Source organism: Lycium ferocissimum, chromosome 1 (genome assembly GCF_029784015.1).
Source record: "Lycium ferocissimum isolate CSIRO_LF1 chromosome 1, AGI_CSIRO_Lferr_CH_V1, whole genome shotgun sequence".
Taxonomy (NCBI): Eukaryota; Viridiplantae; Streptophyta; class Magnoliopsida; order Solanales; family Solanaceae; genus Lycium; species Lycium ferocissimum.
In genome coordinates, this window is record NC_081342.1 from 29173255 (window position 1) to 29193928 (window position 20674).

Here is a 20674-nt window from a genome sequence, read left to right on the forward strand (position 1 = left end):
CTTATTATTGATGTTGGCTCATACATTATATGCATTCTCATCCTTCATGACATATTGTTGATACATTGATGATACTTGAGGAAACACTGTGATGAGTTGGGCTCAATTTGCATGACAGTGATGTGAGAAGTTCGATATTCGATGTTTGTCCTGGAATCGTGGATTAAGTGGAGTGATGTGATAAGTATGATGTCCGATGGTTGTCCTGAAATTGAGGATTGAGTGGAGTGATGTGAGAGTCCGATATCCAATAGTTGTCCCAGAATCATAGATTGAGTAAGGTATATGGACTTCGTGGGTTTCCCATGGATTGGGCTACCGGGACGTTGATACTTTCGTCTGGAGTACATGTGTACACAGCATTGCATTGCATTTGCATTTATACATTATTGCATTGCATTGCTTTATGGCTTATATTGTGATGATCCGGTGATTTTCTTGTGTTATTTGGTTTTGAATTGGATATATTGAAACTTGGCACACTTGGGTTTAGATGCTTCAACCTAGGTGATAACGTGTACTTGGTTCTGACTTGTGTTTGACTTATACTTATTGATTATCTGCTTATCTTACTTTATTGTCTGGATTATGTTAGCTAAACTTAGTCGCCCTCGACGATACCTACCAAGATCGTGGTTTTGTCTTTGACCGCACTTGCCGCATTTTTTTATGAATACAGAATTCCAGATTGGATCTACTTCTGTTTCTCGTAGCTGACAGTCGCTTCGAGATTTGCTTAGAGTCTACAAGATGACACGAGATATCTGCCGCCTTGAAGATTCTATTTTATTTATGTCTTATTTTCGATTCCGAGACATAGTCAGTGTTGATGTATTATTGATGTTCCAGACTTGTAGATTCTAGTTAGATGCTCTTGTATGGATTAGATCATACTCTGGGGTGTATTTTCTTATTTCCACACTTGCTTTATATTATTATCGTTAGACTTAAGTGATTTATTCTCTTTTTCTTATTTAGTTATTTATTTACGTTTTTACTATTGCTGGGTTGAGGATTTGCTTACGGAGGTGGAAAAGGTAGGTGCCCGCATGACTTAGCTAAATTGGGTCGTGCAAGTTGGTATCAAAGCCCTAGGTTACCCAGTCTATAATACAAGAGCGTGTCTAATAGAGTCTTGTGAATCGGTACGATGAACTTCGTGCTTATCCGCGAGAGGCTATAAGACATTTAGGAAACTTTGAATTCTTTCATTCTCGCGTGCGACTTTATCAAATCAGTATCTAGTCGATTTCAATTGGTATCTGAATTTTCTTATCTCAATCACCAACGGAGGGTGAAAATTCGTCCTTAATTCTTATACGAACGGTCCATCTATGATGTGTTGTGGAATGGTACGAGATGTGTTATCCTGATTTGGACGCGTGATTCAGTTTAGTCACTATTTATAGCTTGAGGTTTTGATTGTGTGGAGTCACGACTAGACTCATTGCTGTGTGGAGTCGTGATTAGAATCGTTTATTGTGAAAGTTCGTGAGAAATTAAAAGATAGTTCAACGGGTTACGGGTCTCCATGTTTCAGCGTTGGGTTGCTTGGAAGTGACAAAGTGCATTTATGGCTTAACAATAGTGGGCTGCTCGATGATATGATCGGTATGACTTTCGCTTCATCAAGGCCTTATGATGGTACGCGTGACACTAGTGAACCAATAGCGGGTCGACGATTCAGTGACAGTAGAGTATTAGACTTCGGTATGTGAGAACAAGTGTAAGTTCGGTGATGACATTGAATGTGGATAACGTATCGCGATCATGGGTAATAAAGAAAAGAAGTTGACAATAAGGACATGAAGGAAGACCTTTATGGAAAGCGCATAGCGAAGTGAGACTTCATAGAATATCTTGGACATGCGTATTTTTTGAGAGATTGGGAAGGGAAGAATTGGTATCTGGCATGGTTGTCAGGATAAGGTTGGGACTGGTGCTAAAGGTTATTCTTGATATAAGTTAGTTGTTGTTAAAGGACTGCTCAGTTATTAAGTGAATGTTATGGGTGTATGCGATAAGTTAATGACTTGAGGAGTTACTGGTTGTTCACTTAGATGGGAGGAGAAGCATTGATAATGTTTTGTGGTTGTCCGGCTTAATGGATGATTAGTTTAAAGGATCAAGTGGATTTGAGCATTTGTCGGTTAATAGTGATAAAAGTGAGTTGAATGAAATACGAGATTACAATGAGACATCTTGCTACCAGGTTCAGTGAATTAAGGTTCGTAAGACTTGAGATGAGGTAATATGGGTTTCCAAGTCGTGTTTGGACTATGGGGACATTATACCATGATGCGCAGTAAGGGGTGTGACCGATGAGGTCAATTGGTGTCTTTAAGGTTAAGGGTAGAAAGGAAATCGTTGAAAACAAGAGTTAGTGAGGTGAGAGCTTGGTTGCGATTGTACGTTTTTTAGAGTGGGCTTGAGAGTTTATGGATGATTTGGTATGTTCAGTTACATCATAGACTAATAGAGGTCAGCGGTGGACTAAGGTTGGGAACCACGTATTCGTTGTGTAAAATTGTCTGGGCCCCGCTACTAGTGATGTTAGGAGAGGGATTGGCGTGCGAGTGGTTAGAGGTGTTCAGATTTGATAATTAAGGTAAGAGGTGATTCTTCGAGGACTAGTAATATTAAAGATTTGAGTAAGGGATTCAGAAACATGGATACTTGAAATGGTAGATCAGTGATGGGTTAACTGATTTGAGTTCGGGATAACATTTCAAAAATTGAGTAAGGCAATTCAGGAAAGGACGCTATAGTGAGATACATGAGGATATTAGTAAGACCGTTGTGTGATACGCTGGATTTAGAGAGTGTTCAATTTCGAGTTATAACGTTAAGAAAACTCTAATGTGCAGAGTGGGTGGTATAATCCTATCTCCCTGATTGATTCTGCTAGCTTGCAGAACTTATGATTATGTGGTGTTCGATTGAGTGGCTTCGAGGATTGACTACGGTATTGGTGATCGTGAATTGATTAGAAATTGGGAAATTGACGAGTCGAGAAATGGTATATTTCATCGAGAGTCGGCAAGAATGAGATACATCTTAAGATTATGAGAGTCTATTTGGATTGTGGCATCGTGGCCTTGTATATTCAGATGAGGTGTGATTGTTGTGTGAGCTTAAGAAGGAAATCTACAGGAATGGACTAAGTGATATGAGGAAAATTCTGTAAGATTCGCGATCGGCAGCTAGTAATAAGCATATTCACTTACCGACATGTTGAGATTATAAGAAGTGGCGTGATGGTACACGGTTGGAAAAGTTTGTAACATTCTGCAGTGGATGAGTTAGTGTGCTTTAAGAGAAAGGATTGTGAAATTCCTATCATGTGAGGCTTGAGTTATATTTTCGGGGACGGACCTTGCTCGTGGTAATACAGTATGATATTGACTGGACAGTTTGGGCAACCGTTTTTGGTTATTAAGGACTTGGGGGAAATTGCGAGAGATTTCGAGCGACAGTGTAAAATTGGATACTTTTGGAGAATTTACAAACAAATCGAGGTGATACTATGAGAGGTTCGATGGTTATATAATTACTATATGAGGCTTCAGGTTTTGCGTCAATTGTTCGGGGTTGTATCGGATTTGCGTATCGGTAAAGGTTAAGAAATATGAAGTTTCAAATCGTAAAGTATAGCTCTTCGGTACTAAGTTGATAGCTTGGATAGGACTCAACTTGTGGAGTCGAAAATGATAGACAGGAATTGTTATGCATGATATGACTATGATTGGTTTCGAAATTCAGAGTCAGTTCTAATGACTATTGGTGATATTTGAGGGTTGGGCATTCGTTCAGGGTCAGCGTCATTCGAGTTAAGCTGAAAGGTCGATGATTACACTTCCAGGAAGATATCTAAGAACTCAAAGAGTTTCAGCTCAAAATTAAGGTATGACAGATTTACCGAGCTTTATCAGGGTTTTCTAGTGGATTTGGTGATACTTTCTGAGATAAGTTGCTTGGACAGAATAACGGTATACAATGAGCAGAGTACAGATTTGAGGAGGAGCTGTTGTGGGAAAGGCCTTTTTAGTGATCAGTTGGGTTCCGACGGACTTTGCTCGGCGAGATATTCAGTGGTATAGTTTCGGTATTGTGATTTGAAGGTTTAAGAAGGTTTGGAAACTGGCCAAGTTGGCTGCCGGTAAGATCAGTTAATGAACTTGCGTAGGGATCGCAGATGGATCAAGGATTCTTTCTGGCAGGAGAAGTTATGGTTTCAGAATTTTGGTACGTGTATTCATAAGTTTCTAAGAAATCGTGGTGCGAGTAACGACTTTAGAAGATGTGGGAGAAGGAGTTAGCAGAATCAGAGTATTTTATCAATTCAGAATGGGCCATGGTTGTGACCATATTTTAGAGGATTGCATTAGTTTGGGAAGTAGTGGTGGGGCTTATTGATTGCGTTTAGAGTTGCGATTTTATCAAATCAAAGAATTCGAGTAAAGCGATTCGTTTACTCGAGGATCAGTTGTGAAGGAAATTTGAATGCGGAGATACGAGAACTGGAGCTTGAGCTAAGTTAGAGACTTATGACTAGTATAGTGAACGATCAGGTTTTAATGTTACACCTGGCAAGGGTGTTTTGCGATTTGGGAAGGAGGGCAAGTGAGTCCAAAGTGTACTACCCGTTGTTGGACCCTTGTTCTATGAGTTAGTTTTTCACCAGATTTGTCAAATGTTCATTAGGCTTTTCCATGAATTGTAGAAATACTGTTCTAGTGGTTTCTGTATTATCCGTTGGGATTCAGTTTTGTTCGATGAGAACCTTTCCTGTAAGGAGAGGTCCAACATACGTAGCTGATATCTTCAGTTATTGCCGATTCGAGCATTTTTCATCCTCTCTTCCTTGTCGCTCGTCCTCGAGCGATTGTTTAATTGGTATCTGATGTAACGACCTGTTTGGTCGTTATTGAATTTTTGAAAATTTTGACCCTTTCCCGAGCTTGGTGAGCTCACTTTTGACACGAGGGGACCGTTGACACGCTTCCTGAGGTATTTAGATTTGATTCGGGAGACTTTTCGTGAATTTGGGCTTAAAGCGAAAAAGGATTGACTTAAAGTTGACTATTGGGTAAATGGACCTTTATCGGAAGTCCGTCGATTTCGAGAGGTGCAGATGGTCTTTTAGATCTTGTGTGTATATCTGGTTCCGTTCCCAATGCACTCGGGTACATTTTGGGACTTGGGTTGGGAAATTGAAATCGAGGGATCGGGTGTTAACTCGGTCAACGAGACCTTCATTGGGTATTCCGAGGCTACGAGTGCGTTCGCAGTGTGTTTTTATCTGTATCTGTATACATGGTTTTTGAGCAGATGGCCTCGGGAGCTAGTCGAAAATTCGGGTTGAGTTGTGAAAATTGGATTAGTTTCTGGTGTCTGGTGCCCGCTTGCAAAGACCTCGCAGTACCATGAGGGGCCGGTCACCCTGCCAATTAGGCATGATCGCTGTAGCGGTCAATGGACCACTGGGGAGGCGCCGCTGAAGCGGTCAAGGGACCGCTGGAGCAAGGACGCCGGGGGTCGTCCAGTTGACCGCGAAGTGGTGATCCGTGGCAAAGGATCGCGTTAATGATATAAAATCCAAGTCTTTTCTTTCATTTATTATTCCGAAAGTGGTTCATATGGAGAGAATTCTAGAGGATTCTTGGAGAAGATTCTTGGTGGTAAGTCCTTCTAATCTCTTTGCTAATTCATTATTCCTAATAATCTTAGAATTCCTTTCCCTTGTTAGTTCATTAAGTGATGAAGATTAAAAGTGGGTTTTAATAGATATTTTATCTAGGCTTCTAAATGATGAAATTGATTGGATTTATGCTAGATTATGATGTATCTAAGGTTATTAATCATATACTTTCCATCATTAGTGTTGAATTCTTGAATTTAAGAGTTAGCATTTATACCCAAAATTGGGGGTTTTGCTTGGATTTCGAAATTGGGTGAATCCTTGAGTTAATTTAGCAATTAGTTGTTCGGTTTTGATCACCTAGTATTTAATTGGATAATTTACCCCTGAATTTCCTGTTTTGCCATTGTGATCCCCGTTCCCCAAATTCTAGGATTGGTTTTTTACCCAATTTGAATGATAGCAATATAGGTATCGATCTTCATGATTTCTAATCTAGATTTCGCATATGAATAGACTTTCTTGATCTTGAGGCTCAGCGAAAAAGGAAGGCTAAGGAGTGATTATTTGTGTTTGCTGTTCAGCCATCCAGATAGGTTATGGCTTACCCTTGGTGAGAATTCGTGTAGCGAAGCATATATTTAATTGATATTGTAGGAGAAAGCATGTAAACCTTTGGGTATGAAGTTGGGTTGGATATTGTCTTAGGTTGGGCCCTGTTGTGTGATTGGGGCTAGCCACCCCGTTGTGTTGTGACTTGATTTGTTCTACTGTTGTGGACTTGATGCCGCATAGTGATAGTAGATATTGGAGACTATTAATCTATCTTGTTCATGATATTGTGTCACCTCACTTTTTGATGTTTGATACGAGGATAGTATTCTATATGACTTGTGTAGTCTTTCGTGATGTTGTTGGCGGTAATGCTTAGTACTTGTGATATTGATCTTATTATTGATACTGGCTCATACATTGTACGCATTCTCATCCTTCATGATATATTGTTGATATATTGATGATAGTTGAGGAAACATTGTGATGAGTTGAGTCAGTTTGCATAAGAGTGATGTGAGAAGTCCGATATCCGATGGCTGTCCCGGAATTGTGGATTGAGTGGAGTGATGTGAGAAGTTCGATGTCCGATGGTTGTCCCGAAATAGTGGAGTGATGTGAGAGTCCGATATTCGATGGTTGTCCCGGAATCGTGGATTGAGTGAGATACATGGACTTCCGGGTCCCTCATGGGTTGTGCTACCAGGACATGGATACTTCCGTCCAGAGTACATGTGTACACAATATTGCATTTCATTTGCATTCATACATTATTGCATTGCATTGCTTTATGGCCTATATTGTGATGATCTGGTGATTTTCTTGTGTTGTTTGGTTTCGGATTAGATATATCGAGACTTGGCACACTTGGGTTTAGATGCTTCAACCTTAGGTGATGATGTGTACTTGGTTCTGACTTATACTTGTTGATTATCTTCTTATTTTGCTTTATTGTCTGGATTATATTAGCTAAACTTAGTTGGCCGATGATACCTACCAGTACTGTGGTTTTGTATTGACCTGCACTTACAACATTCTTTTATGAATGTAGAATTCCAGGTTATATCAACTTCTATTTCTCGTGGCTGACAGTCGCTCCGAGATTTGCTTAGAGTCTACAGGGCGAGCACGAGACGTCCGCCGCCTTGAAGATTCTATTTTATTTATGTCTTATTTTTTATTCCGAGACATCTTCAATGTTTATGTATTATTGATATTCCAGAATTGTAGATTCTAGTTAGATGCTCTTGTATGGATTAGACCAGACTCTGAGCTGTATTTTCTTATTTTCGCACTTGTTCTATATTATTATCATTAAACTTACGTGATTTATTCTCTTTCGCTTATTTAGTCATTTATTTACGTTTTCACTATCGTTGGGTTGAGGGTTCGCTTATCGACGTGGGAAGGGTAGGTGCCCGCATGACTTAGCTAAATTGGGTCGTAACACATTCACTTTTATCTTCCATGACTTTCGCTTCTTATATTGATTGCTCCTTGGCCAAGAGTTGAGTGACTAATGGAGATTCTTTTTAATATTTTTTCAATGTTTTTCAAACCTTTCCCACAGTGAAGGATTATGATCGCTCACTCTAGGAAGTGGTTCACTTGCATTTGAATCTTCTTTAGGTGGTATGGGTGGAAAGAGAAGTTTCCCTTTCTTGTCCACCATATATACTTGTATCATTCTTGCTCATATGGAATTCTACGTTCATTAAACCAAGGATTTCCCAAACACAAGTCACAATTGTTCATTGAAAGTACATCACACCAAACCTCCTCTTGATATTCACCATGATAAAAGGATACCTTCACACTTTCATCAACCAAATACCCTCTTTAATAGTAATAAGGATTCCATCTCTTTACACAAGGCATTTCCAAACATTAAACCGCACGATGGGTGATGAAGTTTGTGTACCTATGATCATCAAGTACAAGAGTGAATCCCGTACAACCACAAACACTCACTTTTATTTCAAGAGTTCATCTCTTTGGGTTAATCCTCCCTTGTAAAATTAGATTTCCTCTACTTCCATTGCCTATCGATGCTCCCTTCCTACCTTCAACATCATATCGAATTGAGAACAGGGCACATTTGTATTAGGTTAAGAAGCATGAGACGTGGTACTTCTTGAAATAGGAAATACACATTCTCCTTCTCTTCTAGGGCGACTCTGACTTACTCCAACACACACAACTATACCATCTTTTTTAGTATAGGAAGTATCAAACAACAATGCTCATGAATATCCACTAGAAGACTCTTCACAGTAATTTCAAACCCACTATCTTTATTGACATATTCATCACAAGGCACATACTCACAAGATTCATGTTCATCACTTCCTATTTCATGAGTATCTTAATCAAATGATTCATAAGGTATGTGTGAGAAAGAATTATACCTCAAGTCATCTCCATATCCATGGTGTATAGTATGAGAACCTCCATCGCCGCCATAGACATCATCACAAGGTTCTTCTACTCCTCCATCTTCATCATGAGATCCATGAGAACCATTGGCCTAATATTCATCTCCGAAGTAGTAGTTCCCACCACGGTATTGTTCATGATCATATTGGCCATCATTGACTCCATAATATCCATCGTCATGGTCATAGCCTTCCATGTCGTCATCATAAGGATCTAAAGATATGGACGACATGATTCCTTATAACTGTTACACCTCGGAAATTTCCCCGTGGGCGTACAGTGAAAAGTTGCAGAATTGCATTTTGGCCAGTTGGACGTAAACTGGAAGACGGACCGTAAATCGAAATACGGCCCGTAAATTGGGTCGTAAACTGCCATGATTTCTAGATACCTTTCTCGTTTTGATATGCTTAAATACGACCACACTATACGTCCCGTAAACTAGTATACGGCCCGTAAACCGGACCGTAAACTGCCACATTCCTCAACCAAACTTTCGTTTTTTCTTAAGCTTAAATACGTGCATGGAGGACGGACCGTAAACCGGAATACGGTCCGTATAGGGTGCTTTACGACCACTGTTCATCCCGACAATAATTCATTAAAGATCAGATTTTGGGGTTTTTAAAAGGGACTTAAGCTCATTTCATTTCATTCTTCTTCAAGAGACCCCTAGAGAGTTCCAAACATTTCATCCATGAGAAATCCCTAGAAATCAAGGATCAATAACAAGAAATCAAGAGAATCAAGTAAAGGAAACCCATTAAAAGTCTTCCCAGTCAAGAAATCCCAAGAGAGTTAAACTAGGGTTTTGGTGCTAAGGGTGAATCACCACTCCAAGCTTATTCCTCTATCATTTAAGGTAAGTTTCATGAACTTTACATGCTATTTGAAGTATTATTGAGTTAAGATTCATGGATTGTAGAAGAGTACAACAAATGGGTCATTAAATGGATGAATAATGCCATTAGTGATTAGTAGTGGATTGAATCGTGGAAATGAATATGTTGAGGATATAAATATGTTATAAATGACCTATAGAACATGAAATGAGCATTTGATACGAAAGAATACGACGATGGATTTTTAGTCATCATTATGGGAAATTGAAGTGAGATTATGAAATGCAAATAAGATGAATGAATGACGATTGTTGTTAACGATGTTGTGATGATTATTATGAATGTTGGGAGTTGATATAGAATATGACGGAAAGTAGTATAAACAAAGGAGATGCTGTCCGAATTTCTATAGCTTTAGTAAGTATGCTTTCGCGATTGATTAGCTAATGACGATACGAACCCTCTTGAAGGTAAAGACGCAAGCGTTGAAGGAGGACGAGCCAGCAATAGAGTAGCTAAACGGCTAAGGTATGTGAGGCAAATCCTTTTCTTCCTGAGGCATGAGTCCTATGGCATGAATTCCTCTTTTACTATGAATGTTCTATCTCCAAGAAAGTTAAGAATCCTCTCTCATGAATAGCTATACGAGATAAGAAAAATAAGATGAATACGAAAATGATGATAGCAAGCTAAAGTCTAGAAATGCTATAGCCTATGATATGATGCCTCTAAGAAACTAATGATGACATTTATGTAATTTAATGATATTGATCATTGTGCACACTCACCTTATGCTTGTTCCTTCAAGGTGAGGCGAATACGTAAGAATGCTCATAATGACATCGGGGTCCACGACCTTACGTCACCCCGATAAAGTATGAATAGCTAAGAGTCCCTATGCATGTATTGTGATAAGTATATGATGTCAAGCATACCATGATGAGTTATGATAACATACTATGATAAGCATGTTATGATAAGCATGATGTAATGAGTATATGATGATATCACACCGCGCCTATATGGTCGGCGGTCGCCAAGGCGGGCAATTATACACACCATAATAAATGGCATGGGCGTACACACTTAGTGGGCGGCATGAGATAATATCCTGGACGCAGGCTATTGATGATGCTAATGATATTGATTATTACACCGCACCTATATGGTCGGGCAGTTATTACAGTTATGTATATATGATATGATGATAAGCGTACTATGATGAATTATGATAAGCATATGATGATAAGCGTACTATGATGAATTATGATAAGCATATGATAACGCTAGAGTAAAACAAAGCCACAACATGACTATGAAACGAGAAATAGTAATGAACCTCTAATGCATGTACGATATGAGATATATGTGATGTGGTCGAGCCCTCGTGGCCGAATACGATATCTTTGTCGAGCCTATGAGGCCGAATACGGATAATGATAAAATGTGTATAAATAAATGCGACAAGATGATAAGTTTATGCATGTGTTATGATGAATGCAGGATGATGACTAGCTATGTTAAGGGCATGATACCCCTACGTGATGTATATGTACATATGTATGTATCGAGCCCAGAAGGGCCGAGTACGAATACTACCAAGTGCATCGAGCCTATGAGGGCCGAGTACGGATACTATTAAGCTCATCGAGCCCAAGAGGGCCGAGTACGTATACCATCAAGCCTATCGAGCCGAGAGGGCCGAGTATGAACGATACCGACCTATATGAATACGAGTATGATACATGTATGATATTTCCATTATTGTAATTAGGTTATATGTATGATTATGCCATATACATCACGTTCATGTGAGTACGAACGAGGTAAGCATATGACATCTTTACGAGCACGAGTATGCTATGTATATGACGATTAGAGTACGGATATGCTAATACCATGTAAGTGCCGAGTAAGGGCTAGGTATGTGCAAAGCACGTGATACGAGCATGAGTATGACAAGTGAGTAGATATGAAAGGTAAGTAAGAAAAAGGTATGCGTTTATGTATACGAGCACGAAATAGAACATGGAACGTCCCTACGGAAAACAGGTAAGTACTATGAAGAGAATGTTAAGGTCTTCCATCTTATGTCATTTCATGTATTACCGTTATGTTTCTCCATCTTTCGCTTATGCTTTACATACTCGGTACAATATTAAATACCGACGTCCGTTTCTTTGGGACGCTATGTTTCACGCCCACAGACAAGGAAACGGTGCGGACACACGTAGTTAGCGACGAGTTACGGAAGCCCTCCCTTATTCCGAGGTGCTATTTTGAGACATTATTTTGTGTACATGTATTTTGGGCACGGCGGGGTCTGTCCGTCCATATGTTCGGTGTTCTAGTAGAGGCTCGTAGATACGCAGTGTGGGTAGTCGGTCCCATGGCTTTTGTGTGTGTGCATGTATATTATTATTTTGATAGCGAAGGGCCTATGTTTATAAAAGCAAGTGCATTACGGAAAAATGGCGCTTTTTCTTATATGAACATGAGCATATAGTATGAATGATAGCGATACAAAGAAAGTGAGAGGTGTTCGGTGGTTAGCCCCGGATACCCGTCGCGGCCCGTAGTACGGGTCGTGACAATAACCTCTTTCCTTATGTCTCCTATATGTGTACCTACAAAACGAGCAACCAATGTTAGTAATAAAAATTCCTCACCCACACTCGTCCTTGTACTCATTTGTGCTTGGCTAGCACCACTCAAATGTGCTCACCTTTTTACCTTTTACAACTCTAGGAGTATCCCTAAACTCGTGAACCGCCAACTTGGATAATTTCTAAGATAGCACCATGTATCAGTTTGGAATGGAGTTTATGCAAGAAATAGAATAGTAAAATTAATGGATAAGAATCAAACAATTCACAATGAATTAAATGAGAAAGCACAAAAAGAATTAGCATGGAAGAAATACGGACACAAGAACTAACTAACAACAATGTAAGGACAATTACAAATGTCAATCAGTTTGGGAGATCAAACAAATGAAGTTAAAGCCATCCAAAAATAAAGTGCCAAAATACCCCTCACATTCAGTTACGTGGCCACGTAGCTCACGTGGGTGATTGCACAACCTATTTTTTATTTTCCTCATATGCGTGGGTGACTGTGTGGGTGAGTTACGTGGCCAAGTAGCTCACGTGGGTGATTCCAGCTTTATTTTTTCTTCTCCTCAGATGTGTGGGTGGCTGTGTGGGTGAGGCCAGCTACGTGGGTGAGCCATGTGTCCCACTCAAATTTCCCTCTTTCCGTACCCAAAAAATTACTCTTCCAATTTTTCACTTGTCTTTTGGATTAAACTCTAGTTTTGGCCTTCTTCTTCACTAAGAGCATGAAGAACAATAAAGAACAACAAAAATTGCGTGTGTCCTTCAATAACTCTAATTGACTCCAACTTTCAGATCTAGCTTCCCCTCAACGTAGAGAATAGAGTCCACTCTAAATCAGAATCAATCAATCTTGAATTTCAACAAACCCACTTGCTTGTTCTGTAAACCTTAAAGGTCATCAATGGTGAACTTGACCAAAACTCTTCCAAATCACTTGAAACTTTGGGCATTGATAGATTCAGCCACAAGGAGCTCGAATCTATCAACCAATTAACACAAATCACAACAACACGATTTTTTTTTTGAGATTTTTCAAAATTTTCCTTTTTTTAATTTTTTTTTTCAAATTGAAACAAGCTAAGGTCTAAGAATTTTTGGAACAAATCTTTAGCCTAAGCTCTGATACCAAATGATACAATCATAGTTAAGAAAGTAGAAAACAACAATCAAATATGCAAAATTAAAGATAAAGAGAAATATAAAGATGAGATAGAAGAAAGAAAGGATTTAATCAACTAAGTGTTGTGATTAATCGACATTGGATTGGTTAACAACATCTATCAATCAAGAAACAAATATATGAATCAACCCAAGAAAGAAGAAAGACTTGAACTCACACATGAAAATCTAATCCAAGATTATCAAGAGAGGTTCTAAGCTAAGAGACAAGGGAATCCACCCACCAATGACTAAGCATTAACCCTAGCTCCATAAGGGAGAAACGACACTGATAAGAATTTCATCAATCTCAAAACTGACTAATGAAAATGGACTAAGACAAATATTTATTGTTTTTGCCTTTACATGTTCTAGCCTTAATTATTGAATTACTATCCACAGTTGGCATTTGCAACAACTAGCCACATTTAAGATCTAGCCAATATAAAGGATAAACTCTTCTTCAAATGTAGCGTTCTTGGACTCTTCCATCTAAGCTACCTCACATATTTTGAAGGCCGTCACATTTTAACCCTCCATCATCTTCAAGAGATCCATCTTCATGATCAAGAAGTGTATAGCTTGAAGATGTGCACTTGATCTCCCTTGAATGCTCAAGAGGGTCCATAACCTCCACGAATTCCCCCCCCCCCCCTCCAAATCGAGTGTTTATCAACATTGAGCTTTCCAATATCATATCAACAAGTCACTAAAGGCTAAAAGAAAACATGCACACACTTATAAAATATCAGCGAAAGTTTAATATAGATAAATAATCATAAAACGTGGCAAAATGCCCAATGAGTTAAACGATGACTTCATCAACTACCCACATTAATAACATCTATATATAGAGCTTCTAAGAAGCATAAATGGATAGTCTAACTTGGGGACGCAGCCCGGAAACTGAAAGAAATAACTAAGATAGAGAGGTATCCCACGATCAAATATACGGGCTCACCAATAAGTCCGGAAAGCAGTAAGTTTACCTATTCCGTATGCACGTCACGAATCTGCTCTTCTACATTACCTGACACACCACAAAGAATAGGGTACTCAGTGAGTGTCTAAGGAGCAATAATTGACAGATCAAAATTAGATAGTAAATTCAGTAAGCGATATCAATGAAAGTAGTTCAAAATCCAGAGGTAGAGTAAATCATCAAACTTAGTAAGAATCATAAGTGAAGACCAATAACAAAGAAATATATCAAATTCAACTCATTATACCGTTTACCATATTATAAGTTTTCATATTTTATTGCCTTCGACTTGTCACTTGCTTTTTCAAATTCTGTCAAGATTTTTCACTTACAAACCCAAAATCATCAAGCCAACTCATAAGCAACCAAAGAATCAACACATGATAACTCATGGGTGAAGAATCAGTCGATACCGGAGTTACTATCCCATTGAGGCTAATCAGCCACTGGACTAGCACAACAATAGATACACCGGGACTATTTTTCCATGGAGGTTAATCCTCTGGACTAATACAACAATGCTCAAAAGCAATATATTAGGATCCATAATGGGTAATCGTCCTCTAGATTAACACAGCTTGCCGAAACAGGCCCAACCACAAACACTCACAAGTCATGCTATATTATATGAATCATCAATCATGACTTATTAACTGAAATGATTCTCAAGCCACCTTTTAAATAAAAGAGGTATTTCACAGTCATAAATCCATTTAAAAGCCTTATTTAATCTCTTATTAAGTTTCAAATTGAAGAAAACTAATTCAACAAGAAGACATGTTTAAAACTTCAACCTTTAGGGAATAAGCTCAACAAAATCGTAGATTACATATAAGGCAACGTCTGCCGGATAAGGCGGACTTTAGTTATGCCTTAAGGCAAACTTTGCCGCATAAGGCAGACTTTTTGGCAAAACCTTACGTTGCGATTTTTTTTTTTTTATTGAGTGGGGTTTCGAACTCAAAACCCCTGGGTATTTTCGACCACCTTTTCAAGCGAAAGACAAAAATTAAAGACCAGCAATTTGACGGGTAAAAATTAAAGGCCAGTGCCTTTGAAGGGAATCCGCGCAAAAAATTGTCCCTCCATCGCATTATTTCGTTGGGCTTTTAGCTCAACATCCCATTAGATCGAGTCTTTAGCACACAGCCCACCTCTCATATCAAACGAAGCCCAACAAAGAGAGGATATGGGCCTAAGATTCGAATATTTCCTCAAGCCCAAGTCGAAGAAGCAGATCGCGGCAACAGTGAAAATTGGGCCTTGGCTCGGAGTTATTTACTTATTTCTCTTCACTATTTATTTCTTGTATTATTAGGACTAATTTCTCGAAAGAACAAAACACAACATTTTTTCCTTTAGTAGTTCCATTACTTATATAGAAACAAAATTTTGAATTTAACCACCCACCAGTCACAACCCATCACATCCATTGCAGTATTCCCTACCACGCCTCTGTACTCATTCCAAAAACAGTAAAACAAATTCAACATGTAAAAAGCAAAAAACAGTAGCAGATGACCAAATGTTGAAACCTAAACGACCTATAAAAAGGACCCAAAAAAAAAAAAAAAAGGAAGGGTCTGTTTGGAAAGCCACCTGGTAATTGGAATTGGTGTAATTATTAGGGTAGTAATTACACAGCCTAGTAATTACAAAGACATATTTGTTTCTCATAATGTAAATACAGTGTAATTATAAGCGTGTTGTTTGGTTGCACAAGTGTAATTACACAATTAGTTTAATTTAAAAATAAAATTTAATTATAAAACACTTAAAATTATTATTTAAAAATGTGTGTGTTTATAAATGATATTGAATTAGTTATTTAATAACACAACGTTTCTTGAAAATATATGAATTAATAATCATTTGTAACTAATATTGTAAAAAAAAAAATTGATATATTTTTTCAAATTAATAATATTTTAATTTTAATTAATTATAAAATTTAAAAGCAGACTTTTTTTTAGAGAACGTCATGGATTGGATGTTTGACAAAAAAAATATTTATAAATATAATGTCATAATATTATTCAAATGTTTGACCAAAAAAAAAAATCCATTAACTATATGTGAAAAATAAACAGCATGCAATTTGAAATAATAAGTCAATAGTACTAAAACAAATAACTTAAAATCGAAAATATAACCTAAATTCAAAATCCGTAAGAAAAAGTTTAACATAATACTCGTATGTGAAATTCCAATATTACATAAGTAAGTTCCAACGTAAATTAAGTAAATAATTCAAAAGAAAGGGAAAATATAAGTTTATAGCCTCATTCACAACGAAATTATACTTTAATAATGTCATTCATTATATGTCAAGTTTGTTAACGACTCATTCTTTCTAATATTAAGAGGTGTAGTTTCAAAAATTAGAATAATAGCACGGTTATGCTAAATGAATAAACTAAAAAAATACGAGCAAGTATATGGAACCACAAGAAATAAAAGTTGGGAATGAGAAGAAAGGAAATGAAAGATAAATAATATAAAAACAAAAATATATTTTAAAAAATAAAAATAATAGAAATTAAAAAGAAATTAAAATAAAACAAAAAGAAAGAAACTAAAAAGTAATCCTGTAATTATAGGGTGTAATTACACTCAATTCTCAACCCCCTTGGAGAATTGGAGAGTGTAAAGACACTCAATTTTAACCTAACTATATAATTACTTGGTCAAACAAACATGTCAAACTGTATAAAATCTTCAATTCCAATAACTTGAGTGGCTTTCCAAACAGCCCCGAAAAGTACCGTCCTACAAGGATTTCTGAGGGTAACTCGGTCAATTCGCACAATTGCATTTAGGCTCGCCACCTTAATTAGTAAACTTGTGAGTTGGCACGTAATGGACTTATTATAGACGCATGGCAGCCTTTCATGCGTATAATGGAATGCATTTGACGATCCACAATGTAAAGGTTGAAATATCAATTATAAGTAGCTTTTTATAGCAAATACAAACTAGGACTAGCAAAGATGTTTGATATTTTATAGTAAAACTTGTTAATTTGGTTAAAAGTTATTAAAATATTTGATCAAATTACTTAATCTTTTTAATGAACAATTAATAATGACTTTTTACCTTCTAAAAATAATGAGGAAGGAATGAAAAACAACTCTTTTCTCTATCCCAATTTATATGATACAATTCGAATTTCGAAAATCAAACTTCTTTATTTTGACCGTATATTCTGACAACTATCTTTAAGTTTTTGAAAAATAATTTACATATGTAATATTATAAATCACAATAATTAACAGTTAAAAATATTTAAAGGATATAAGAATAAATAATGCTTTCCTGATTCTAAAGTGCCATTTTTTTTCTTTTTTTTAATCTAAATAAAGCGACAGAGAAAAGAAACTTTTAGGTGCCGTTTGGCCATAAATATCAAAAACAAATTCACTTATTTTTTTTTTTGGAATTTTTGAAGTTGGAGTTGGAGTTGTGTTTGGCCATAATTTTTGAAATTATAGTTTTTTGTGAAATGTAGTTGTAAAAAAGTGAAACCTTTTTGAAAAATAAATTTTTTGAGTTTTTGATATTTCGAAATACAACTTCAAGCTGTATTCAGAATATTTATGATCAAACGCCCAAAAGTAAAAAAAGAAATTCAGAAAAAAGTGAATAATTTTTATGGCCAAAACGGCACCTTAAAATAAATGGAATTTAAATCCTCGTCTTTTCGGTGTCTGCTCTTCACTCTGCCTTTCTTTTCTGAAAATTGTAGAGCATTATAACATATATACTATTCTAGTAATTTCTAAAATGTTTTAAAAGTGTTTTTACTCCTTAACAACAATTTCTCTTTATATATAAATAAATATATGGTCATCACTCAACACTTATCATCCTTCTCTTCTATTCTCAGTTGAAAAAGGTGATATTTTTTGTTAAGCTTCACGCTTAATGATCAGTGTTTATGCTTTTTTATTAACCGATAATGTGCATATTTGCAGATATATTAGTGCTTAAGACGTGATCGTCTTCGAAAATGTGTTGTATTTTACTATGTATGAAGCATATTGTTTGAGTGCTAATGTATTTTCACTTTTTGGTAATGTTGTTGAAGCGAAGAGTGTTTTAACACTATGTTTCGTTTTCATTTTGTGTTGGAGTTTTTTTTTTTTTTTTTTTTACAGTGTTATTTTCATTTTCGTTTTTTATGTTTTTGTTTGAAGTGCAAGGTTTTAATTGACTAATATAGGTGTTTTTCTTCCTAAAAGTTTTGGTTATTTTTTGGCATTATAAACCTGTCTCATTTTCTAGAGAAACCGTTTTTTTTGTTTGTGAAATTTGATTTGGAATATTTTTTCACTTTATTCGGAATTTTTGAAGATGGAGTTTGTGTTTGGTTATAGTTTTTGTAAATAATATTTAATTGTTTGAATGTACTGAAGTGAAAACGGGGTTTTAGGTGTTTTCCGAATTTCAAATACAACTTTAAGTAGGCTTTTAGCCATGAAAATCAAATATTTTTCACTTTATTTGGAATTTTGAAGTTGGAGTTGTGTTTGGTTATAGTTTTTGCAAAGAATATTTAGTTGTTTGAATGTATTGAAAGTAAAAAAAGTGAAAACAAGGTTTTAGGTGTTTTTCAAATTCCAAATACAACTTCAGGTTGTATTTGGAATTTTCATGGCCAATCATTGATTTCCAAATAAAGTTAAATAATTTTCTGGAAAAAAGTGAAAATTTCTCATAGCCAAACGGGTCCTATCTATAAGTTGTATATAGAATTTTCATGGCCAAATGCTGATATTCAAATAAAGTGAATGTTTTCCGGGAAAAAGTGAATAATTCTCATGGCCGAATGGGAATGGGTGTTTTTAGTTTCTTTTGGTAACGAGTAGTTGTGCTCTAGTAGGAGTTATTTCTGCTGCAACATACATTTTCTTATTTTGTGATTGCAAATTTGCAAGGTACGATGCAAATGTAAATATTTAGGTAGTTAAGTTACGCTTAGTTTTGCCAGTGTTGTTTCTGTTTTGTTCGAGTTAAATTTGTATTTACCTGGGGTGCGTTTGTTACTAAGGAAAATGTTTTCATAGGAATTTATTACTTATTTTCTATTGTTTGGTAAGTAAGAAAATAAATATTATCTCAAAAGCATTTATATGTTATCTAGCAAAACGCTACTGGCGTGGGATGGGGAGTGGGGGTTCAGGGGTGGCGGCCGTGGGGGTGGGGTGGGGGATGGGGGGGTGGGGGTGGGATGGTTAATGGTTGGTGGGATGGGGGCATTGGATGGGTGGGTGGGAGGACAATAACTTAGAACGTCGGCTTATTAACTTGTTTTCCCTTCTTCTATTAGGTAAGTTATTTTCCTCACTTTTAAGGAACTTGTTTTTCCTAGAGAAAATGTTTTCCAAAATATTTTGACCAACCAAACATGGGAAAATTGGAGAACATTTTTACTTGTCTTATGTATAGGATATTACTGACGATTCTATGCTGCTGCGGCAAGATACAGACCTGTACATTATTGACTTATCTTTCTAATTTGCATATTGCAGTTTAGCTACGTTTTGCTTCCATAGGTGTCTTGTGAAGTCATTGCCTGTTGTGCATGTTTATAAAATCATGACTGGCCAAGAGACTTTTTTGGAGAATGCGTGATGATTTCAGAAATTGAAAACCAAAAATAAACTTTGGGCTATTTGCCAAATTTCGCAATTAAGCCACATAGTTGATTCTTAGAATGACATCATTGCGGTTAAGATTAATACGACCAGCTATAATTGCAAAAAAATAAGTACCCCTGGAAAGCTAAAAGCTCTCAGCAATGTAACTCACTCCCGTTAACTTGTAGTTGTAGAATATAGACTCTGCCTTACTACGTTATCCTTTATTACCTTTTTGTTCCTGAATCAAGTTGGTGCCCATCGCACATTGTTCGTTGTTCTGTTTTTCTAGAGCTGTTCAAAATTCCTCAAAACTTCTCCATTGGTATCATGATCAAATAAATTATACATATAGGGTCCAAAAACTCTAGCAATAAATTTGTGATCGATAATTGAAATATTTCAGGAGAGGGTTTTATCATCATGTTATATCTTTTCTTTACCACATTCTTTCCTTGGTAACAACAATTACCATGGGATTGTACTTGCATCTTCTCCAATTGTCCCCCTATTAGCTCTTTCTACGTACAAATGCTTCTGCTTGTTACTTCGTCCTCTCTGTGTTTGTTCGTATGATGCACTTATGGTTACTTCTTCCTCTCAATTTATGAGGTCAAGATAGGACATGTCCTACTTATGCCTAGATTGAGAATTCTTTTTCACTATCTGGACATCTTTGTTTACTCATTTTGGTCATTAAAACACATAGAAGTACATTATAGAACCTCGACCTTAGTTACTATTGATGTTACTTGTTTTTCTCTTCTACTTCAGAGCATAGTTAACATTTATAAAGCTGACCTTCT

At 36.7% G+C, this 20674-nt stretch overlaps 1 protein-coding gene across 2 annotated transcripts in view; it reads left to right on the top strand.

The window, feature by feature from the left end:
- LOC132053658 (uncharacterized) overlaps positions 1–20674 on the top strand; it is a 41217-nt gene that overhangs the window by 13059 nt on the left and 7484 nt on the right. The window lies entirely within an intron of this gene.